Below are 24,468 nucleotides of genomic sequence, written 5' to 3' on the forward strand. Positions count from 1 at the left end.
CTGCTGCTGCTTGCAAACTGCACACGTCTCCCATGAAGGTAAGCCGTTAATGTCACTTGGCATCGTTGAAAACATTGGAGTATTACGTTTTTTTCCCTTTTCAGAAGCACCCTCGGTATCCTTCGCGTTTATGCACGTTAACACTCGAGCATCATGTAATTCAATCCATAGTGATACAAAAAAGTAGTTAATTCATTGTTGCTTCGCTTGGTCGAGGGAGTGACCCTTAAGTTTCCATCCGGTCACCGGAGCTCAGGGGAGCTGCTGCTACACTGTCCTATATCAGACCGCCATCTTGCCTCTCTCAGTAGAGACAATTCCTTAGCCGAATATAACCTAAAGATACAAGCCCTAGTGAAAGCAGAAGAAAAACATATTACACAAATTGCACGGGGTTGTGATGCGAAGCGTGAGATGTATCAGGTGGCAGTACTGAAATCAGACCTTAATCATAGTCTTAGTCAGAGAGCAGCCCAAACTTATAGAACATATAGAAAGGATGTATATGAGAGCGGAGAAAAGGTTGTCCGACAGCTATAACTACGTACACGGCAGAAGAGTGCGACTAAAAATATCATTTCTATTCATGACAATGGCCAGATATATACCCAAACAGCTGCTATTGCTACGCGATTTCAACAATATTATCAGAAATTATATACTGAAGACGTAGCATATACTGAAAGAGATTCTTTTGCTTATTTAGACAACTTACTTAATTCCCCGGAGGAAGAAAGGCGTCTTGATGATCTCTCCCGTAACGATTTGGAAAAAGAAATTGCAAAAGAGGAGGTACTGGTGGCTCTGTCGGCACTTTCTCCTGGCAAGGCTGCTAATCCTGATAAAATTCCAATCGACATATATAAAATATTGAGCCACCAGCTTGGGCCTCTTCTCCACCACCTATTTTTAGTCATCCAATATTATGGGACCCCCCCTCAATCCTGGAACGAAGCCAATATAGTTGTATTTCCTAAGAAAGGTAAACCCCCAGAACTTGTTACTTCTTACCGTCCAATTTCGCTAATTAATTCGGACTCCAAATTATATGCCAAAGTGATGGCTACCAGACTGAGTGGGGTCATTGAACACTTGGTCTCCCCATGGCAACATGGCTTCATCCCTGGGAAGGGGACTACTGACCATGTCAGCAGGGCTATTACTCTATTCGATGCCATGTCTGTTATGGGGGGTCAGATGTCAATGATTCTCTTGGACGCGGAAAAATCTTTTGACCGTGTTTCTTGGTCATTTTTATGGGTGGTCATGTCTTAATTTCGGCCCTAAATTTTTGAAATCTATTAAATCTATGTATCTATCTCCCAAAGCAAAGATTCAGGTATTAGGGTATGACTCTGGCCATATAAATATCTCTAGGGGCACTAGGCAGGCCTGCCCTTGTTCCCCCCTTTTATTTGCATTATATATCAATCCCTTAATTTTAAAACTTTTAGAGAGTCATCTAATTAAGCCAGTTGTCTGCGGTCAATATAATACCAATGTGCTAGCATATGCAGACGACATAGCGGTTGTCACACCTGATCCTTCTGAGGCTATGATCACAATCGAGAGCGTGACCTATGGTAATTACTCGGGTTATTGTCTCAATAAAGGGAAAACAGTAATAATATGTACTGAAAATGTTGACTACATTGATGCCAGGGTAGCTAATAAAGCCACATATCTGGGTGTTGTGATCAGTCCAGATACCAAAAGTATTATAAAACTAAATTATGATCCTCTCCTGGACAGAATTAAATCTGATCTAGATCGTGTGAATAGCCTGTATCTCTCAATTATTGGTAGAGCTAATTTTTTTAAAATGAATGTGCTCCCTAGGTTTCTATACCTATTCCGGACCATTCCCCTAGCCATTTACGATAAGATCCTAAAACTGTTAAACTCTCTTATGTCCAAATTTATTTGGCAGCACGGTGAAATTAGGAGGTCACACAAACTGCTGTCTCTAGCACTCGAGAGAGGAGGGCTTGCTATCCCTAATACTATTTTGTATCAGTGGGCTGCCTTTTTACAAATATTTTCTATCTTGATTAATTCAAAATTTGACAATAGGGAAATCAAATCAATACCTTCGATATATGAGCTTCTGCTCTGGAGCAATGCGGAAGGCTTATTTCTGAGATACACAGATTCTTCTTATTACAGAAATATCTATAAATTTGCAACCATAACTAGTGCCCTTAAAGTTTGGAATAAGATTAATAAACATATGCATATTAGTAAAATTAACAGGTATACACCCTTGTGGCATTCGACTCTCACATCTGGTTTAATTTTTGACGCCATAGCAAAAAAATGGGAACTCCTCGGCATCCAAACGGTTAACGATTTTTTGTTTAAAGGTTTTGAAACTACTTTTCAGGATTTTAAAACGAAATATAATTTACTTAATGGAGACTATCTTAAATTTGTTCAATTGTTTGCTAAACTTAAAGCTAATGAATCATCAGTTGATATGTCAAGTATTGAACTGCTTGATTTAATGGGAAGATCTAAGATCAGAATTGGCAAACTGTATGATATATTAATGACTGAAATTCAGGATGATCTTGAGAAAATTGAAGCAACGTGGGCAGTGAAGCATGTGAATCCAAATGTTGATGTGTATAAATGTATTGAGTTGTCAAATTGTCTTCTTATGTCTAGCAACCTTAAAGCCCAGTTGTACCAAACTATGTTTAGTCTGTATTATACCCCGGCTAAGCTACATGCTTGGGGAAAAAGAGAAAATGATCTATGCCCCAGATGTACAACGGGTCCTGCTGACAGCATTCACATGTTCAGTAGCTGTTGCAAGCTCGATCCAACTAAAAGTATGATTGCAGGCTATTGGGAGGTACTATTTGGCCACAGACTCCCCGAATCTGACTGTTTATATCTAATGGGTTATGATAGTTCTCTAAAGTTGTCAAGAGGGGAGAAAAGACTTTTATTTATCGGCACAGCAGTACTAAGAATCATTCTCTCTGCACGCTGGAAAGATTCAGATCCTCCCAGCTTCCAGATGTGGCCAGCCCGCTTTTTAGCCCGCTTTTTAGCAGTATATAGCTATGAGACTTCAATTTATGCTACAAGAGGACTGAAAGCCAGGAGGTTGGGAGATGCAATCTGGACTCCGGTATCACACTGGAAGGATGTAATTAACCCAAACATGAGTAATATCATTTAGTTTATAGGCTAACAGCCACTGGCTATTTGTACATCGCTCTTCCATAATCAAATCCTCAAGACTGATACTCAATGATTTAGATCTCAGTTTTGCCTTGCCACTAAGTTCCACTATGGAACTGTCATTTTGGTACAGTGCCTTTCTTAAATTAAATAGGAAGATAACTTTCTGGACTTCTTGGATTAAGGCGGGTATATTCTTTCTTAAAGATGTTTTTTGCAATGATGCCTTTATCCCCTTTGATCACCTTCAATTAAAGTTTAAGTTGCCTGATGCTAATTTGGGGAAATATCAATTGTTATGTAACTCAATTTTAGACTCCTTCCCAAATGGTATTCCCTCTACACTTACACCTGATTTAATTCGTTATCTTCATGCTGTTTCTGCATCTTCCAAGGCTGTTTCTATTTTGTATAAAAATTGTGCTCCTTCTATAGGTACCAATATCGGTAGACTTTCAACATTCTGGAATGCAGAGCTTTCAACTTCTATTTCTGATGACTCTTGGAAGGTTATTTGGCTCAATAACATTTCTGGTTGGCTGCCAGTGTCTATTTATCAAACGAATGCCTATATTTTATTTAATTCCTTGTGGTCACCAGTACGTTTGCATAATGCCAAATTATTACCCTCAAATCTTTGTTGGCATTGTAATTCACACCCTGGTACGTTACGTCACGAGTTATTTGAATGCCCTATTAAATTCAAATTTTGGTCTGAAGTTTGGGACATAATCTTGAAAATATTACCAATTCATGATGTTCTTTCTTATGAGTTGTTAATTTGTAAATCAATTGTACTCTCACATTCTCTTCCTGATTCTCAAGCAAAGTTGTTTAATTTTTTGCTTTCAGCCGCCCTAAAATCAATTACTTATTGTTGGAAAGATGCTGTTCCGGCTTGGTGGTCATGGATCATACTCACAAGAAGAGGTGCTCAACTATCGCTTCAAGGAGTTAACCATAATTTGCTTTCTTTTCAATCATTTTGGTCACCTATAGATTCTTACATGATGTTATAATTGCTGCATTTATGATTACTCTGCTCATCTAATTACAAATTGTTTGCAGTTTATATAGTTTTATTTATAGTAACTCTGTGAGCGACATACTCAGTGCAAGTAAGGGAGCCAGTTAGGGGGTATAGCACACAGCTCAGTGCATCATGGCACTACAAATTTCCCCTACACTCTACTCATCGAGTCAACATATACTAGCAGCCACATTAAGGTAGGTACGAGATTCGTATTCAAATTGCCAGCTCAAAAGGGCTCCCCTGCTGCTCCGGTTCTGGTATGACGATGATCGTTGCCTGATCATACAGCTTTCTCAGTGGATGGCAGTGTTAACATAATATTACACTCATTTTAGGCTAGACCGCAAATGTTGTTTGGTTGAGGGAGTGCAGTCCCTCCTTAGAGAACCATTGCTGTGTACTCTGGGCGTGAAGAATGATGCGTGGGTGACTCAAATGGACCAGAAACTAGAGGAAGGGCACATTCCTGGGGCATATTATCAAGAATGGCGTTAAAATTATCGCCGCAGCGATAATGGGCTTGATAATATGCCCTTGAGAATTCCAATAGAAACCCATGTTCTGGTGTGAACCTGGTCTTCTATGGGAATTCACAAGGACATATAATCAAGCCCATTATCGCCGCTTTAGTGGCAGTTTCCTGCCCCTAAAGCGGCGATCATTTTAATGCCGTCCTTGATAATATGCCCCCAGGTTCCTTCAAGATAGATCTTTACATACTTTTCTTTCTTTGAAGTAGACATGTATGTCTGCTATCGGTCAGATTTCAGCCCCCCTAGAAGAGGCACAGCTGAGGGACCAGCAGTCAGTCTTGTCTTCTTTCAGTAGTTTGTGGGTGCATGAATAATACTGCTCTGCCCCCTTTGCTCGCTAGATGGAATAGGTCGGTGAAGATGAGATGATAGTTCAGAGCAAAGTAGGAAACAGGGCAGAGTTGTTTTTTTCATGTGAAATAATGAATTTATTTTGCAAAGAAAGCAGCGATCAGTAAGAGGAGAAGCACGGAAGGTTGAAAGGTAAGGAGGTGAAAAGATCATGGAAGTAGCCGGACAATCAGGGCAGAATATACGAGCTCCAGGTCTGATCGTATTCGGAAGCCCGTTAATGAGGAGATTTGTATGGTGGGAGTGTGTAAATATTTATTCTCTTTACTTGATGACTGTTTTAGGCAGCAGGTGTCGTTATAATCAACCTCAATGCCCATCTATATACCGAACAGCCACACCACTGTGACCTGCCCGATTTACAGGCAGTAGTTGCTCGTCCCACTGAGCTGTGTGGTCACTTTACCATCTCACCAGGTGATGTCGCCCTGTATAACAACCGTATCCTCCGCAGTCAGGAAGCGTTCAATGTCTGAGCCTCTGGAAAGATTTCCAGGGTAGTTTGGTGAGAAGTGGATATCCTTGCCCCGTCAGAGACGGAGAAGAGATATCAGGTCTTTTTTTGACAGTCCTGAACTCTATGGACAAAATGGTAAGTAGGACTGAACATCATTAAGACACACTGGCATGTTTATCGCTAGAAACACATGATGCAATCTGGTGCAGAGAATGAGTGAGTGCACTGAAGCAAGCTGACCTCTGAGTGGTTCCAGAGCAATGCAATCAACCAAGCAGTTGACAGAACTAAAAAGTTGTAATTGGATTCATGGATCTTATTAATCAGACTTTTAAAGTGCATCTGCTGTCTCATGCTAGCCTGCTTTCCCAACAAAGCCTTTGTGTAGCACATAGCATAGTAGTCCTGACCCGGAGCACCCATAAAAGAGGCACAGAGGTTTCCCCATTGATATATAACTCAACTGAAAGTGTCATAAAGAAAGACCTCCACTAAAAGGCAGTGATGTGACGAAACTTGAGGGTACATAGAGGGGGCCTCCTCTGGGCTCAGTCAGGAGATCTCAGGCCAGGGTTCCATGCTGAGGGGGGCCATAGAGCTTGCCCCCCACACACTACGGGGTGCTAAGGGTCGCCTTCGCCTTGCACAACTAAATATGGAATTTCACCCCTTCCCCTACAGTCTGCCAAAAGGCTGTGTTTCAGGACGCCTAATCAGCAGTTATTGCTAACAAGGCGCTCATTTATATTTTGGTGGCAAGGAAACTCAGTCGCAAAAGTGAGGGAGTATGCTTACTGCCAAATTAATGGTTAGCCTGCCTGATTCATATGTGGGTGGATCATAGGTGTGGCTACTGCGGTGACTACTGTATCACCGCCATAGCCAAAATTCTCCGATGGACCCATGGAGTAAGAGCCGTTGGAGAAATGGCCCAAACAAGATGGTCGGACAGATGGTCCTTTCTTTTTTTAACTGTCCATCACCGCCAGGCAAAAGCTGGAGGTGAAATACAGTAAATGCCCCCACCCCACCATGGGAGATGACTGCAATGGCAAATGGGGCATTATATATTTTATTTTCAAAATGAAAATCCTGTTTCGGGATTTTCTTTTTGAAAAGAAAAAAGAAAACTGTTTGGTGCAGGTCTGTATAAATGTGACGCAGCCCTGCACAAAACATGAAATGCCTTGGCAGAAACCACTGTGACTGTGGATGCTGCACACAGTGGATCCTGCCAATGCATTATAAATGACCGCCTGCTTAGAGGACATTTATACATTTGCTGGACAGTCCTTACACCATGGGGACAGAGTAATTTAGTCCCTCCACCTATCAGAACGACATTTCGTTCTCTAAATAATAAATCAGGAACAAAGTCATCATTGAATTTCAAAGAGTGCCATTCACCACTCTCCTCACCTGGCAGTGCTCAATTTGAGCTGGTGGTTTACAAATACACATAACATAACTTTTTAATGCATTTATACAATTATCCCCCATCTCATTTCAAACATCACAACCTTTCATTTGAAAGTCGTACCCTTACAACCTAACAATACCTAATATCCTCTATCTTATCTTTTTGCCCCACCAGCAGTCTGCAGCAAAACGAAACAGGAGTGAATGCATGGAATGTTTTTCTTGCACACAGACTAATCACAGTAACCAACAAATTGAATAACACAGGACTGACCGTTTCTTCACAATGTATCTCTTTATTCATTTTAATATTAGCAGTACACAGATCATCAGTAAAAAAGGTAAACATCGTTATGCAGAGTCATCGCTTTCTGCAAACGTGCACAATAGTTAACCAGTTGTCTACTTCCATGAGACTCAGAAGTTGGTGAAAATGCATTGAGTGCATTAACGAAGCCTAGGAAAGCCATTAAGGAAATACACAATAGATGACCAATAATCCACAGGTGTCAGAGCTTGCAGGTGAATTCGCTAGCAGGATAAAGGATGTGGGGGCGCAGCATAGGGCAACCATGTTCCTAAATGGAGAAGCAAGGAATCAGCTGTGGGGTGTAATTGTGTCAAACCACCTAGTCCAGGCTGAACAGTGTAACGTTCTCGACATATTCAATTGTGACTGTGGATGCATTGGGAGTCTGCCCACATGCCATTTCAGGGTATATCGGCCTCCTTGAGGAGGTCTTGGGTTCAACTTGGCTTCTACCTTCACCATGAACCTGTCCCATTGTGTGTGCTGAGATCCAGAGCCTCCTTGGATGTATCTCAATACATCGCATACTAATACCACGCGTGCCATTATGCGGGTATTACTACGTGATGTCAATGACACCACATACCATTACATCGCATACTTTTACCACGAGTATACCTTTACCACGCATGCCATTACAACGCAAAGACATGCGTGGTAAAGCTATACTCGTGGTAAAAGTATGCATGGTAAGTGACTACCCCTACCCCTACATGTACACAACACACTACTCCCACCCCTACACTACCCCTAACCTAAAAACACTACAGCACTACCGCTACACCTACACAACACACTACTCCCACCCCTACACTACCCCTAACATAAAAACACTACAGCACTACTCACACTGCTCCCACTCCTTCACTACCCTAAACCCTAAAACCTTACTACACTACCCACACTACTCCCACCCATGCACTACCCTAAACCACTACTACACTACCCACACTACTACCACCCCTACACTACCCTAACCCCTAAAACACTACTCCACAGATACACTACCCACACTACTCCCACCCCTACACTACCCTAAACCCTAAAACACTACTACACTACCCACACTACTCCCACCCCTACACTACCCTAAACCACTACTACACTACCCACACTACTACCACCCCTACACTACCCTAAACTCTAAAACACTACTACACTACCCACACTACTCCCACCCCTTCACCACCCTAAATCACTACTACACTACCCACACTACTACCACCCCATACACTGCCCTAAACCCTAAAGCACTACTGCACTACTACACTACCCACACTACTCCCATCCCTTCACTACCATAAACCTAAAACACTATTACACTACCCACTCTACTCCCACCCCTACACTACCCTAAAATCTAAAACACTACTACACTACCCACACTACTCCCACCCCTACACTACCCTAAACCCTAAAACACTGCTACACTACCCTAAAACCTAAATCACTACACTAAACAAACACTGCAACACTACACCACTCTAAAACCTAAATCAATACACTACAAATTGTATTAGGGAGGGTAGTGTAGTGGTGTTTATGTAGTGACTACATAAACACTACTACACTACCCTCCCTAATACACTACACTAAACAAACACGACAACACTACAATACACACTAAAATGTTTTTTAAAACACACACAACACAAACATTACCACACTACTTTTACACTACCCTAAACCCTCCAAATATAACCCCCACCCCATGCACAAACCCCCTTATCTCTCTCCTCTCCAGCGTCGCTGTCGGATCCTGCTTCCTCCTTCCTGCTTGCATCACGTCGTTGTGAGGAAACAGCCTAAGTTTCCTCACAATTACTTGGATAGCCATTACATGCGTTGTAAAAGCGCATGCGATGTATTGGTATGCATGGTTTTACCACGCATTGTAACATCACATGCGTTGTAACGCATGCGATGTAAAAGCAACGCGTGGTAAAACCCGCATTGTAATGGCTGTTCCCCACCTCCTGCTGCCTGAGGGCCTGACAACACGTCTATGTCTACAATAGCCCACCATTTAAGCAGGTCTCTCAACCACACCCGAGGGTTGGGGCTGCTTGGACAATACCAAAGCTAGATCAATAAATCTGCAAACATGTTTAGTTGTCCTATTATGCCTTCCTAGCCCCGGAAGGCACTTTTCTATCTCTTTAGAAACTAATCTTCCTACCAGTTCTGATAACCTCCACATTACCTCCTCCCAAAATTGCTCAATGACGGGGCAGAGCTAGACAATGTGGATAAAATCTCTCTCTGTGTTCAGGCAGTTTATAGATGTCACTGGGTACATTCATTCTAAGTGTTTGGGGCATGGTGGAAATGAGCTTCATGGTTCTAAGGTTACTTGCCCAATTGTCAGGTGACAGCAAACAGCTTAGGTGCACCTCCCACCACTCATTAAAGCTCTCTTGCTGCAACATGGTAGCATAAAGACAAGTGACCACCAGTCAAGCGGCGCTGTGTATGTGTGACTAGAAAAAGCAGCGAGGTGTCCGAAGTCTTTTGTTCTGCTGCCCAGCTGGTTGTCAACAGATGTTTTAGTGCATGATATAGCTGAAATTGCCCTGCTTCCCAGTTATACACTTCCCATGGGTCCTCAAACATTCTTAGGCTCTCGTCAGTGAACAATTCATCCCGTACTTATGTGCCTGCCTCGCTCCATGTGCGCATGTAATGGATCGTTGCCAAGCTGGCACACCTTGGCACGGACCAAAGTATCCTAAAATCCTAACCTTACAACTAGGATTTTGTCTTAAGTTGAACTTAAGACCAAAACGTAAGTTTAACTGAGACAAAATCCTAACTTTAGTACTCCTAAATGCCTTCTGTGAATACCGAAAGTTATAAAGTTAGTATTTTGTCTTAGATTACTTTTGTGAATCGGGCCCAGTGTCTTTATGTCTTTACCCACCTCATGGTCATTGCAGTTGCAACCCAGTGAAGTTTAGTTCATGTCTGAAGGCGCATCAGCCACTCTGCTCTAGCGGCACATCATTTCCTGATTGTGACCCAGGGGCAGCCTTTACCTCATTGTAAATCTCTGAAGAATGGCTCTTTCATATCACCGGCAAGGCCACAAAGCAGTACAGTAAACAGGGTAATTTCAGCATTTTGGCAAATGCTACAGTACTCCACAATGATAGCGTTAGTCCCTTCCAAGATGGAAAGGAGTGATTGATGGATCCCCCCTACTCAACCTTGATTACCTCAATCTGGTCCTTTTCATCATGGAAGAGATTTACTCCCAGGTACTGGATGGTCATGAATTCTAGTCACAACCCCTATGTGGGAAAGACAGATTGGGGTTCCTTCCGTAGCTTGACCAATGGGATTAGATAAGACTTATCCCAGTTTACTTTCATCCCCGAACCTGCTCCAAAATCATCAAGCAGGTTCATGTTGCTGTTGCGGATTGCATCGTTGCGAAGGTAAATTAGTGTCATTGACCTATAGATATATTATTATGTGCCAGTACCTGCCAACTAGTATTCCCTATTCGGGGCCATTAGTTTGCAGGAGGCAGGCCAGGGGCTCCATTACTAATGTGAAAATAATGGTGGAAAAGGGGCATCCCTGTCTGGTACTCCTGACTATATATAGCACATCAGATGTCATCCTGCCTGTGTGCACCCACACCCTTCGGTTCTTATTTTGAGATTGCACCTAGTGACGAAATTCTCAGGCAAGGCCCATTCTCTGCAAGAATTCCATTAAATTTGGCTTTCTCAATGTTCAGAGAGATGATCCAGAGATTAGTCTGGTGTAGCTTAGACCAGTCAATGACTCTGAATAATTGGCAGAGCTTTAGAAAGGTGTTTTGTCTAGGAATAAAACCATTCTGGTCCTGCTGTTCTATAGCCTGCGCAATGAGAAGTGATTTACTAGTAACTTCCCGATGATATTGTAATCTAGGTTTAGGAGTGAGAGTGGGTAGTAAGGCTTTACCAACACAGGGTCCCTACCCAGTTTCCAGAGGACAAGTATCAATGCCGTATTCAGGGAAGCTGGGACACATTCTGTATGCCTCACCACCTCGTGCAGCAGTCTGGGAGAGAGTTTTGGAACATAAGTTGCATACAAATCCACAGGGAACCCAACCAAAACTGATGTCTTATTTCTAGCCACTTGTGTTATGGCTGTTTGGATCTTTTGGGTCGCGATCAGTTCCACAAGCCCTGCCCTTTGGAGTGCATTAATGGAGGAGAGCATCACTCTATTTGGGAAAGTTTATACACCAGCTCTCTCTCATTGGAGGAGAGACATATAATGTTGCATAGTAGGAATGGAATACCGCATTGATCTCCACACAATTATCCGCAGGGGTGCCAGAGCATGTTAACCAGGCCAGCGAACACCCCAAAGTGTCCACCTTAGCATGCTGTCATGCAACCCAGTCATAACAGTCTGGTTGACTCAGTCTACACTTGTTGCTCAGTAATCCTACTTGTCTTGTGCAAGTTGCCTCATGACCTGATCATCTGAAAGAGCCTTAAAATAAATTACAAATGTCCTCTCTTGGATCTCTAGTAGGTCTCTACATCTTATGTGTTGGTCAACAAAATACCTCTCTATCAGATTAGCCACAGTGGAGCAGAGTGCAATGTCATGTAGAGCCTCCTGGCGCTGTCTTCACATTGAGACGCCCGCAATCAACCCCAGCTGAAAACCAATTTCAGTGGGTAGTGATCCAATAGAGTTTGATCTAGGTATTCCACATCAACTACTCTCTCTACTATTGCTATGTTGAAAAAGTCGTAGTCTATTCTTGTGTGTAGTGCATGCAATACTGAATAAAACCAGTACCATCGGCTTACAAAGTACAAGGAGCACCATTGGTTAGAGCCTACTGGTGAAGACGCTTTGCTATTTATTGTGTTCCGGAGAGGGAAGGGGTAGAGCAGTCCCGTGGGACATACGGTAAGCAGTTGGAAGCTGTCCTAAAAATATACAAGGTGCCTGTTTGTTAACTAGGAGGACTGGAGTCAGGGTGGATAGGAAGGTGAATAATGTAGTGGTAGGCACATACATAGCCATAAACAAGTGGGGAGCCCCATCTAGTACCCCTTTGAGCACTATGTACCTGCACTCTGAGTCCAATATTTAGAAATGGGGAATGAATGGGACAGTGGGATTGAACCATATAAACACTCCTCTAGCGTACCTCAAATAATTGGTGCCCACTGAGAGCCCCCGCTAGCTCTTTTGTAATTTGGCTAACTCGAGAGCAACCAAGCGTGTCTACTGGAGGCATGGAAAGGTGTATGTGACACCTCGTCATATAAGAATGAATTCTATAGCATTTCACGATGGTAGTTATGCCTCAGACATTCAGGTTAGGACAGTGTAAAGTAGGGAGACACCTCTAGCAAACTTCTGACATTCCCACCTGAGGGGTATGTAGTAGTTCCAATTCCTCAACCACTCTTGCACATTCCATGGCAGCCTGATCTGTGGTTGGCGTACTTCATGGCCTCTTAAATGATTTGCATCTGTGCCTCCAAAGGTTTTCATCCTCTGTTTGTGTCAGATTGGTCGGTTGATTTTGATTCCACCTTTCCTCTAGCCACGCCCAGGATTCTAATGGAGAATGAATGTACCTAGTAACATTGCCGCCCAGGACTGGAAGCTTGCATTTGAATATCAACAAATAGCATAGGTTCATTTGGTGGAGCCTTTTCATAACCTCCAGGAAAAAAGCACATATTTTCTGGACCTCCATTGTACAATGTAGTTTCCGGTGTCCAGGGCCCATTACTGAGTGAGGCTTGTAGTATATGATCTCTGTCCAAAGAGGCATGCCACCACTAGCCTTGGACCCTGTGTGCACATTCAATAGAAAGTGTGTGACAACAAGTCCTCTAGGTAGAAGACCAAGCTGGGCCCCTCCACCCTCTTCGGGAAGCCTACAATAAGCACAAAACAGGAGCATCTTTCAACATTGTCTGCTTTTATTTCCTGGTAGTCTACCTCCTCATGCAGTATCTTGAGTGATCTATGCATGTCTCATACTAAAGGATGCCTTTCTGCTAATGCTGACTTATTAGTGTCCACTGAGTGTTTTTCATGGCCAGCTGCTAACAACCACAGTCCTAGTGCCACAACTTGTCTCCGGCGTGTTTCTGACATCCAGGATGGCTTCAAATTTGGCTGTGGACTCCAGTGATGTCCCAGTAACTGTACTGGTGGAGGCCAGTTGGGAACTCTTGTCTTCCAGAGTGGAGTCAGCATCTTCATGAGATCCCATCCAATAGAGTCACATGGCTTACTTACGATTTTGCCTACGCTACCCCTCATGGTACTCTATGGAACCATCAACCAAGGGCAACCAGTTCTGAGTTGGGCAGACCTGAAGTAAGGGCCCCTTGTCTCAATTCTGTGTGTTATAGAGCAACGGTGGGGTCTTGCTTTGGCTCGTGCAGTCAACAGTTCTCCACATCCAAATGAGAAGGCCCTCATGATGAGGCACTGCACCAGTTGCTGGGACCTCAATTTAAATATTGTGTTCTCACTCCATGTATTCCATCAGTACTAGTTGTGCCCACTAGTGATGTCTTGATAGTCAGAAGAGGCCCTCCATGACACCAAAGGCCTAGGATAAGGCAGAGTAAGGGGGGAGAAAGAAGGTGCTAGTACTCCAGAAACCCCTGGTGGGGCTTGTGCATTCAATAGTGAGTCAGTCTCTGAGGTCACAAATCAACACAGGCACCACCTTAGCATGCACAAATTCCACATTGCTGAAGCACAAAAATGAAGTATTGACTTTTAAGGAGAACGAGTGGTGCCCGGCCGGAAGGACCCAACGACTGCGGGGCTCAGGGTAGACCGGGAGTAGAGCCGGCGAGACAGGTCACTCACGCAGCCCAGCGGAGCGCGCTCGACCCGAGAAGCGGCAGACATACCGGACGTCCCCGCAGCACCCAGACACAGCACAACAGTGGAGGAAGACCACATTGGCAGCAGAGAGGCGCCCTTGACACGGCTGCTGCGGATCCCGCTGTTTGACTGGCGCAGGGACCTCTGGTGGCCGCCGCTCCTGATGGCCCCTGCATCTACGGGCTTCAGCATGACGCCGGACTCCTCTCATCCCTTCGGCATCAGAATCAACAGAAACGGCACAAGAATTGAGTGATCCGGGACAAGCGAGCTAAGATGGCGCCGAGCCTTGCTTTTGGTGTTGCCTGACGCCGAGGTGCTCAATATTGAGGTTTCCCCAAGTGCTGTTTGTCCGTGAGCTGGATCGCGAGTGGAGGACCAGACTGCCCTCTGTGCCCCTATGCGGTGAGCGTAATTCCATTGTGAGCGGCCACACGCTTTGAAGCATTCCGCCCTGCCTGACCTTAAAATGGCGGCGGTTGTGACTGAATCTGCAGCGCGCGCGATCAGCTACTCCCTTTCCCCCCCTGGTAACCTGTCCATTTCCCTCCCTCGGGTCCAACAGTACCACTTCCTTTCCCCAACTTCCCTTTCTATCAACCCCCCCACTCTGCCAGATGCCCGTTCCCTCACAGCCTCCTCTCCTACCTGACATGCCCTCCACAACCACCTCACCTCTTTTCCTCCCAAATCTCCTTCATTCCCATGACTCCACACAGTCCTCCCCTCTCCTTCTTCCCTACCGCTGTGTTCCGCACCCTTCTCCCCCTAAAGTTATCCCTAATTCCTCTCCTTCTTGCAACACCAACAAAGGCAACTCTCCCTTAACATCCGATTAATTAACTCTCGCTCTTAATCTCCACCTTTCCCCACTTTTGAACCTCACACCCCAACTCACCTCCTATCCCCCCACCTCTCCCTGCCTTCCACCACCAATTCCACCCCCACCTGTTTCCATCGATCCACCTAACCTTCCGTGCTCTGCATTATTCTCGCTGGAAAATAAGCTGGGTTCCCTTATCACCTCCATCTCCCAGCTTACAGCTGCAATTTCACTTCTAAGATCTAAGATTTCCACCTTTCCTTGCACCCCCTCTCCTTCCCAACTTCCCTCGAGATGCACCTTGCCCCCTCACCTCAATTTAGCCAAGCTCAATCAGTCGTCTGCAAACTTTGTTAACTCGCACAAGCCTTTGAACGCCGCCCTTCCTCAATCTGCATACCCTAGCAACCCTACTATCTACACTACTCCAACCATCTCCTCTGTCAGAACCAAGCATCCACCTAAACCTTCCCGAGCACCCCCACATAAGCACAACATCCCGATCACCCTTCAGAGCCCAAGTGCCCCCGTCACCAAAACAGTCCTGACAGAGCTGCGCTGTCTGCTCCACAACTGCAGATCTGCAGTAAAACACAAACTTGAAATCTCAGATATCATCACCCACCACAATATTGACATGCTCTTCCTCTCAGAGACCTGGTTCAAAGATACCTCGCATTCCTTGTTTGATCTCCTATTACCTACAGGCTATTCTATACTTAGGAATGAGAGAACTGACAACACGGGGGGAGGTGTTGCAGTCATCTTTAGAAACTCCCTTCAACTTAAGGCCTCTCCTATCAGCTCCTTCCACACCTTTGAATGCCTTTCTTTTGAGCTACAAGTGCACCACCGTTCACCCCTTAGATTCCATGTCATTTACCGCCCGCCTCGTAGTGGCCCTTCGTTTTTTGAGGAACTCACTGACTTCATCAGTGACCAATACTCGCAAAGTGACAATCAGACCTTCGTGGGTGACTTCAATCTCCACTGGGGCTCCCCGCAAGACTCCTCCGCAAACTCCATGGCCACCTTCCTCTCTGTTAACAATCTCATCCAACACTGCACAGAATCAACACACTCTAAGGGCTCAATCCTGGACCTTGTTATTTCTAAAGCAGGCATGCTTTCCATCACTACCCCTATTCACGTAGACTGGTCTGACCACCTCCTCATCCCATTCTCTATTCAACTATCACACGCTATAACACTTGGCCAACCCAAGAGGGCTATCTCCTGGTTCCGTGATGTTAAAAATATTGATGTCGGTCCCCTCTGTGAATCAGCTTTGTTATCACTTCCAAGGCTAGACCCGAACCTAGATTTTGGCGATCTCACCTCCCAAAGCCTCACAGTTCTTGCAGATAAAGTTAACAACGTCGCTCCACTCAAAAGCAAAAGGTTTAGGCCCACCCCCTCAGCACCTTGGTTCACCAAATCCCTCTATGAAGAAAGGAAGCAGTTAAGATTCCTGGAGAAACAATGGAGGCAAGTGCCCTCCACCGATAACTTGTCCACGCTTCGCGCCGCAAGATCCAAGTACCACAAACACATCTTCCTTGGGAAAGCGGCGCACTTCATAACCCTCCTTGACTCAGCCAAAAATAGACCCAAAAAACTATTTGATCTCATCAAGAGTCCTGACTGCTCTCCCCCTTCCTCCGAGCTGGAGGATTCTGCAAAGAGAGCAGCGGATTTCGCTATATTTTTTTATGAAAAAGTGAAATCACTTGTGGATCAGGTCGCTCATCCTACCCCTCCAGAGGAGTGCAAATCCTTAGCCATTTGGCAAAACTTTGACCCCATATCTGAAGATGCCCTTCTCAAGTGCATCCGCGAAACAAAGCCCTCCAACCATCATCTGGACCCCATCCCCAGTGCCATTGCCATTGACTTTTATACCCTTTCCCTCTCCTACTGGGCCACTCTGGTCAACCTCTCCCTCTATCAAGGCTCCCTTCCTGTCTCATTCAAAACTGGGCAGGTCACCCCGCTTCTTAAAAAACCAACTGCTGATGCGTCTGACTTCAACAACTTCCACCCCATCACTAACTTACCCTTTCTTGCGAAGATTACAGAAAGATGTGTAGCGAAACAACTCTCTCGTCATATCAAGGACAATGATCTTCTTGACAATTTCCAGTCTGGCTTCATTCAAAACTGCAGCACTGAAACAGCCCTACTGCAAGTGGTTGATGACGCACTGAGGATCCTCGACTCGGGGGGGTCTTGTCTTCTAATTCTCCTTGACCTTTCTGCAGCCTTTGACACTGTCAATCACAACACCCTCCTCAACATTCTTAAACAGAGAATGGGCATGGAGGGCACTGTGCTTAAATGGTTTGCCTCCTTCCTCTCTGATAGATCACAAATGATTAAAATAGTGAACAGTCTTTCATCTCCTGTGGTGGTAGGTCAAGGTGTTCCTCAAGGCTCTATACTTGCACCCACATTGTTCAACCTCTAGTTAGAACCACTAGGAAATCTCCTAAGTAAATCCGGGACCCACTATCATCTATATGCTGACGACACTCAAATCTACCTCAAGGTTGCCTCCACTCACGATCTCTCTATCCTAAGCTCTACTCTCGACTCCATTCATAACTGGATGTTTACTCATCAACTGATTCTGAGTCCCTCCAAAACCGAATTCCTCCTCTTCTCCTCTTCAATCTCTCCTCCCCCGGTGCAATCATGGATGGATCAGTTGAATCTACCGAACACTAAACCCATCATTGCCGACAGCGCAAAATCCCTGAGTGTCATTCTCGACAAAAAACTCAATCTAACCCCCCACAACAATTCCATTGCAAAGTCTGCTCGATACCATATGCGCCTTCTTTGGGGAATCCGTCGCTTCTTCCCGGAGCAGGACCTTATAACCCTGGTGCAATCGCTGGTCCTCTCCAGACTTGACTACTGCAATTCTCTTCTTACTCTTCTTACTGGCCTCCCCAAAGAAGAGAAGTGTGGCTCAGGGGTTAGAGGCAGCAGACCCGGAAGCTGAGATCGGTCCTGGACCAGGGTTCAATTCCCCGCCTCGGCGGGTCTTGGGCTAAAAAATTCCACGGACTCGATAATTCACGCTCCGGTGCCTACTCGACTCACGGGTTCACACTCTGCGACTCTGGGCAATAGCTTGCTTAATCTCCACTACGGCCCCTCGCGGCGGGATGCCTGGAGTTCACCTTGTGGATACCCTTCTGGGGTTATCTCACAGGGGAATACCAGGACGGGTTCCCTAAGCAAGCGCTTAGATACCGTGTCGGTGATTTGCGCTATATAAATACATTTACATTTACAAATCCCACCTGTCTCCCCTTAAATCTGTTTTCCATTCAGCAGCTCGTTTCATTTATGGGGCCAAAAGAAGCGACCACATCACACCAATGTTATCCACCCTCCGCTGGCTTCCAATCGAGGCTAGAGCTATCTACAACACTGCTTGTATCACTCACAAAGCCTTGCACTCCTCCTCTCCTCGCTACCTGGCGAATAAACTGAAACTCTCTGGAGGCTCTAGACCATCACGTAATGCGGAAAATCTTCTGCTTGAACCTCCCACTTTCAAGAAGGAAAGAACAATGGTACAATCCTTTTCAGGCAACGCAGTGAGAATCTGGAACTCCTTTCCACCGCAGCTCCGGACCACCACCTCCTCCCAGGCCTTCAAAACTAATCTCAAAGTTCTCCTCCTTCAAAGACACTTCCAAATGTAATCCATGCCCTCTCTATTATCTGAAGGAAGCCCTTCCATTATAGAATAATCTACTGTACATGACTATGGAAGTGTCTTCCTAGTGTGTTCTTGTGGTTTGAGAGTCTGCCATTTATTGCGGTATTATTTATTTCTACCTGTGTTTGGTACTCGTGTGTAACATGCACCCGTCACTTTCTCTTGTAACACACTGTCTTCTACCTCTTACATTTGTTTATTTTCGATAACTGTATGCTTTTGTAACCTGCACACGTCACTTTTTCCTCCTGTATTGCACCGTTTGCTACCTCTTGTATTTTGTTGGTTCACAATTGTCACTTTTGTAATGCACCGTTTGCTACCTCTTGTATTTTGTTGGCTCACGATTGTCATTATTGCTTCATTTAATGTAACGTTTGCTTTTGTATTTTGTTCACTTGTAATGTTCTTATGTATCAGTTCTGTTCCTATTGTGAAGCGCTCTGACACCTTCGGGTAAAGTCCGCACTATATAAAAACGCACAAATAAAATAAATAAAATAAAATAAGGAGAAGCCTTAAATGGCACCGGAGGCCTAGCATGAAGCAGAGGGAGGGGGAGGATGCTAATTTACTGTTTAGCTGGTGCAGTCCCACAGTCTCCTGCTTGGAGAGTGAGCCATCTGATGCAGGGGATGCAGCCATGGTCATACAGTGGCAGTGACCCTATATCTATACAACCTCCGCGGGTCAACTGTGCCATTTCACCAAACACCAGCCCCAGGAAAGCACCTCCAGCATATCTCCATCTGGGTTCTGTGCACTGATGGATGCCAGTGCTGAAGGAGTGGAAGCAGGGGTCAATCTCAGTTTGCACCCACTTCTTCTTCCCTGGCAGTGGCCTCCAACAGGACAGCTGGGAGTGGGATATTTCTCTCACTAATGAGTGTCGCCCAGAGGTATGGGGGACTTGGCCACAGGATGATGATGGCGGGGCCATCCGATGATAATGACGGGGTGATCCATGTGGAGTCTCAAGAACGTGACTCACTCATAGACCATCTTGGATACGCCCCTTCAACAAGGGTCTAACCATTAACCTTGAGATCTAGACCAATGTGCTGCCCAAAGAAAAGCACTTCAACGAATCATCAGGGATAGTAAGAACTATAAACACAACTGCAATACAACAGAAGAGTATAATGCAGTGCTAGACAAAGTCAACCACAGTGTGTAGACAATGACAATAAGTAAACTACATTTTAATTTCTATTATTCAAAGAAGCAAAGGCCCCCTGTTAGGTATATAAACATCTATCTAAAAGAAAGTGGACATTTACATTTTATTGATACAGGTTCTTAATTTTCACAAGATTTGTTTCTCTTGAAGAAAATACTGTTTTAACATTGTCTTGTCTAAAAATTGAGGATACTTTTGTAAACTGGTTCAATGCAATATGTAGAAAATAATCTGAAACTGAATTTCATGTGAGGATCAGTAGGCTACTGGAAAAACTAGTTGAATTGGCCTTGAAATTATGGTGGAATGGTTACTTTAAAAAAAATACAGAACACATATGTCACAATGATAGAAAGATAATAGACTCCCACATAAATGTGGCCATCGTATGCTTGCAATGAAAATGATAAATTTAAAAAACATTCACTCATATCACTGTTCTACTGGTGATGTTCGAAAACTTCCAAGCTTTTAATTGCCAGACATTTTACCATTACTTTTGATGAATGCGACAATCATACATCATCACCAAATTAAGCACAGAAATTGCAGGCTGCTACATTCACTTTATGTAGGAAAGTGCCCCATTTGTATGGTAGCCCCCCTCACACATTTTTCTAATGCTGAGGATTATGATTCTGACTGCCCAGACCCCTGTGCCCATGCTCTCTCCCTAAAACTGTCAAGTTTAAATTGGCAACCCCAATTGACAAGGACTTTACCCCCCTTATTGGTCCCATGTATATGGTTCCAGTTGTACCCAGGGATGGTTAGTAAAGGGGTCTGCAGGGCTTCCAGCACTGTTTGTGCCACCCTGAGTGACCCAAGTAAACTACTGACTGCAGGCCTGTCATTGCAAACTACAGGAACAGTATAAACAGTTCTATTTCGACTATGCCCCCACCTTGTATGGCAAGGTCAATACGCTGCTTTTAATATCTGTTAGTCACCTATAGAGAAGGTTGTAGGAAGGTGAATCTGACTATATGGTTGCCCCTACTTTTTTCCTGGTGTTTTGCTGGTTTTCAACTTAGTTGGACTGGGACCCTGCTAATCAGGGTCCCAGTCTATCTGCTTTTTTTTAATAAAATGGACTCTGTGTACTTTAGGTACATACCAGACTGGGTATTGGGTCACCTCTGTGAGTCCTTGTATAGTGTACCATAGGTACCAAGTGCATAGGTGCATCAAAGGCCTACCAGGGGCTGCAGCATGTATTATGCCACCCCTGGCTGGCCCTCCAAACTGACACCACAGGTCTGTTCACACAGTCTGAGTAAGGTGGTGTAATCACCCCTTACTTAGATATAGTATACCTATATCTACCTATATATATATAGACAGATCTACACCTATAAGCCACTCCTATGGTAGGCCTCGACAATCCTGGAGGTAGAGTGCTTGGTTTTATGTGAGAGGGAGCCCTAGCATGAGCTGAGCCCCTCTGAAGCTTTTGGAACCATCTCTTTATAGCTGTTCAATGATATAGCCATACCATATACTCTTAAGTGCATTATAATCCTCGCGGTTAATGCTAACTTTGGTTTGGCTTTATCAAAACATGTCGTGTAAGGTGTCAAACCCTTTGGAATACTACCCCCCCCCCTGCCAGTCCTGGTGGCGGGGGTAGTATTCCACCCTTCTGGAGGGAGAAGACATGTAGATACTGTTAAACCCGGTAAAAGTTGAACAGAGCCCCAGCATCACAAAATGGATGCTACTGCCACAGACACGAGTCTGACCTCCTGCTGCTGGATGAAACTCCGGCAGGGGAGGCTTGGTGCTGGCACCTCCCCAAAAAGGCTTTAGTGTATTGGGGCAGGGAGGGCTGCATTCAGTGAATGCTATCCAGACACTGCCTGGGGCACACAAGGTGCTCCATGCATAGTCCAGTCCAAACCGGTTGCTGGGGAACACAGCCCCAGCTCTGGCGCGAAACTGGTAACCACCCCTCTCCTGGTCCACCCATAGGAGGGACCTAGTCAGGTAGTCCTGCCCACAAACTTAGTATAAGTATAGGAGCTGTGTCCCTAGGACTTTAGATTATCCTGGACGAATCTTTGCAAGACATATCCTGGACCTTTTACGTTCCATTTCAACTGGAATATGGAAGATATCTCCCTTCTGGTGAAGGAGTGACCACCCTGTTCAAACAGGCACCAACAGCAACTTTGCTGGTCTGCATTTTCAAGGCTTCCGCCAGATCCTGGAGAATTTGCGACACAGGACATGGACTTCCAGACATATCTGACCCCGACTCACACCCACAGCAAAGCTGAGATACGTGGTAGACACGAGAGACATGGGAACGGAACTCATGGACATCCTGCATTTTGCTAACTGCATCGACTCCCAAGGTACCCTCGCAGTTGTGCATTGGGGAATGGCAAGCCCCAGCCTGACCCCCATTTACACCGAAGCACAGGCCCCCACACTCTACGAGTGTCCCGTGGGCCCCGCTTTTGCATTTAAGCTTGATGCGTCTTCCTGGTTCCTTGCCCGTTTGCTAGTGTGCCCCCTGAAGACTTTTCTTTACAACAAACTTGCTTTCCTGGTTGCTCCGGGCTTGCTCCAGCTTCCCTGCAAAGGAGAAGCGCTACAGACCTTGCTCGTCTGCAACAGAGCCAATCTCGACATACTGCATAGGTTGCAGTTGCCAAGGCCTGTTGGGTCCAATCCGGATACCGATACTGCAGTCAACTAGATCCTTTGTGGTACAGCTCGAATCCAGTGCCTGGTCATCGTCGATGCCTCCTGGACCTCGTGGCTGAAGAGACAATCTCACCTTCACCTGCAAGCACACAACATCACCTGGTTCCTTCCTGACACCTTCCTGGTCACTGGCTAGTGACCCAGACTCTGCCCCCTCTGCTTTCAGGTTCTTCAGATCTTCAATCCACCCTTGGATCCACCTGGACACTTTTCTTCTGGTCGCCTGCAGCACTTCTTTGAATCTCTCCAACAAAAACGACGACGAAACCCGACACGAAAAGGAACCTATGTACCCGGCTTCCCTGAGTGAGGTAACACGAGTACTCCGGTGCTCCTGTAGGTCTTGACTTTTGAAGTGTCCTAGTTTAAAAGGGTTCTATCCTAGTCCATCCGGAAGTATCCTTACATTGTACTTTTGTGACTTCCTCGTTTCCCATAGAAAGTCAACGGTAACCCACGGCTGTTTTTAGACACTGCACGCGTCTCCTGTGGGCCTACTACTTCCTAAACTTTGGTTGTTTAGAGTAGCCCCAACTATTTCACAGGCCCCAGGCCTGCTTTCTATTCCTCACGTGGTTCTTATACCACTATTTTATTATATGGTTTGTGAGGCACCTAGGGCATAACTGTATTTGTGCAACCTATTGTATGCTAATTAAGATTCTTGAATTGTACTTTGACCTCTGACCTCATAAAGAGCGCAGAGGGGTTGTGTTTAGATTAAATACATGTATATTTTATATATACCTTGTGTGGTGTCCTTTCATTTGGTACACAAGGGATTCCATTTGGTAAAACAACTATCTTCACATGCTCTCTGAAGTCTTAGCCTGATGACTGCTGGTCCATGCTACCACTAGGATAGCTTTCTATAAGGTTGACTTTACAACCACCATCAATAAGGGTTGATTAGACTTGTGCAAGGTGCCCCTAGAACTAGTGGACATCATATGCCAGGCTAACTTCTCACAAAGGTCTCCTGTGCCTGGGAAGCAGGGTGCCTTATATTAAAGGTATGGGCATGTAAGTGCAAGTTTATATGTTTCCCTAGTGGCCTTTAACATTAAAGTACACTATGAGTGAATGGCTGTCCATTGGATAACATAGGTTTGCATCCGGGCACTCCAGGGGGTCCCTAGCTCCATTATGGCACCGCCTAAATATGTTGTGTTTGGTAACAAACAACATGCCATCTCACCCCGGACATGAATCTCGAGTCACACCTCCTCCCTGCCGGGATGGCTAGTTAAGTGGCACATCATGGTGGTGAGCTTCGAAGGCTACCCCTCATCTTATATGCATCAGGACTGATTACCCGAGTGAGACACATCCTTCCCCCTGTCCTAGTGTCCTAGGTGCATTTGCACCCAGATAGATGGGAAATTAGATATCCAGGAGGTGTACACTTGCAGAAGGAGAGACACAACTCTAGGGTGGGCTGCCTGGTCTGTACAGCTAGGTAAAACTTCAGCCATTTTTAAAAGTGGAAAAAATAGAGGGTTCTGGGTAGAAAAGGTGGCCTACATCCCCAGAGATGTGGTCACCTCAGGGGCGGATTAGCCGTTAGATTAAGCAGCACATTGGCCCCCAATCTAGGATTTAAGGAGTAACCCTGACATCTGAACCTCAGATCTTAATCAACTTGTATCAAAGGGGACAAAGAAGAGATCCGTGTCTGCGACAATAGGACTTTTTCCAAACCGAACTAATCCAAAAGAGGCATACTCTGTCCCTGTGACATCTGAAGATTTATTGGCCATTGGGCCCCCTGAGGGAGCGCCCAAATCCAGATTGTATAGTGCATTGTGGGAAATGAAGTCCTGTCTTCCTTAAAATTTCA

Source organism: Lissotriton helveticus, chromosome 2_1 (genome assembly GCF_964261635.1).
Source record: "Lissotriton helveticus chromosome 2_1, aLisHel1.1, whole genome shotgun sequence".
NCBI lineage: Eukaryota > Metazoa > Chordata > Amphibia > Caudata > Salamandridae > Lissotriton > Lissotriton helveticus.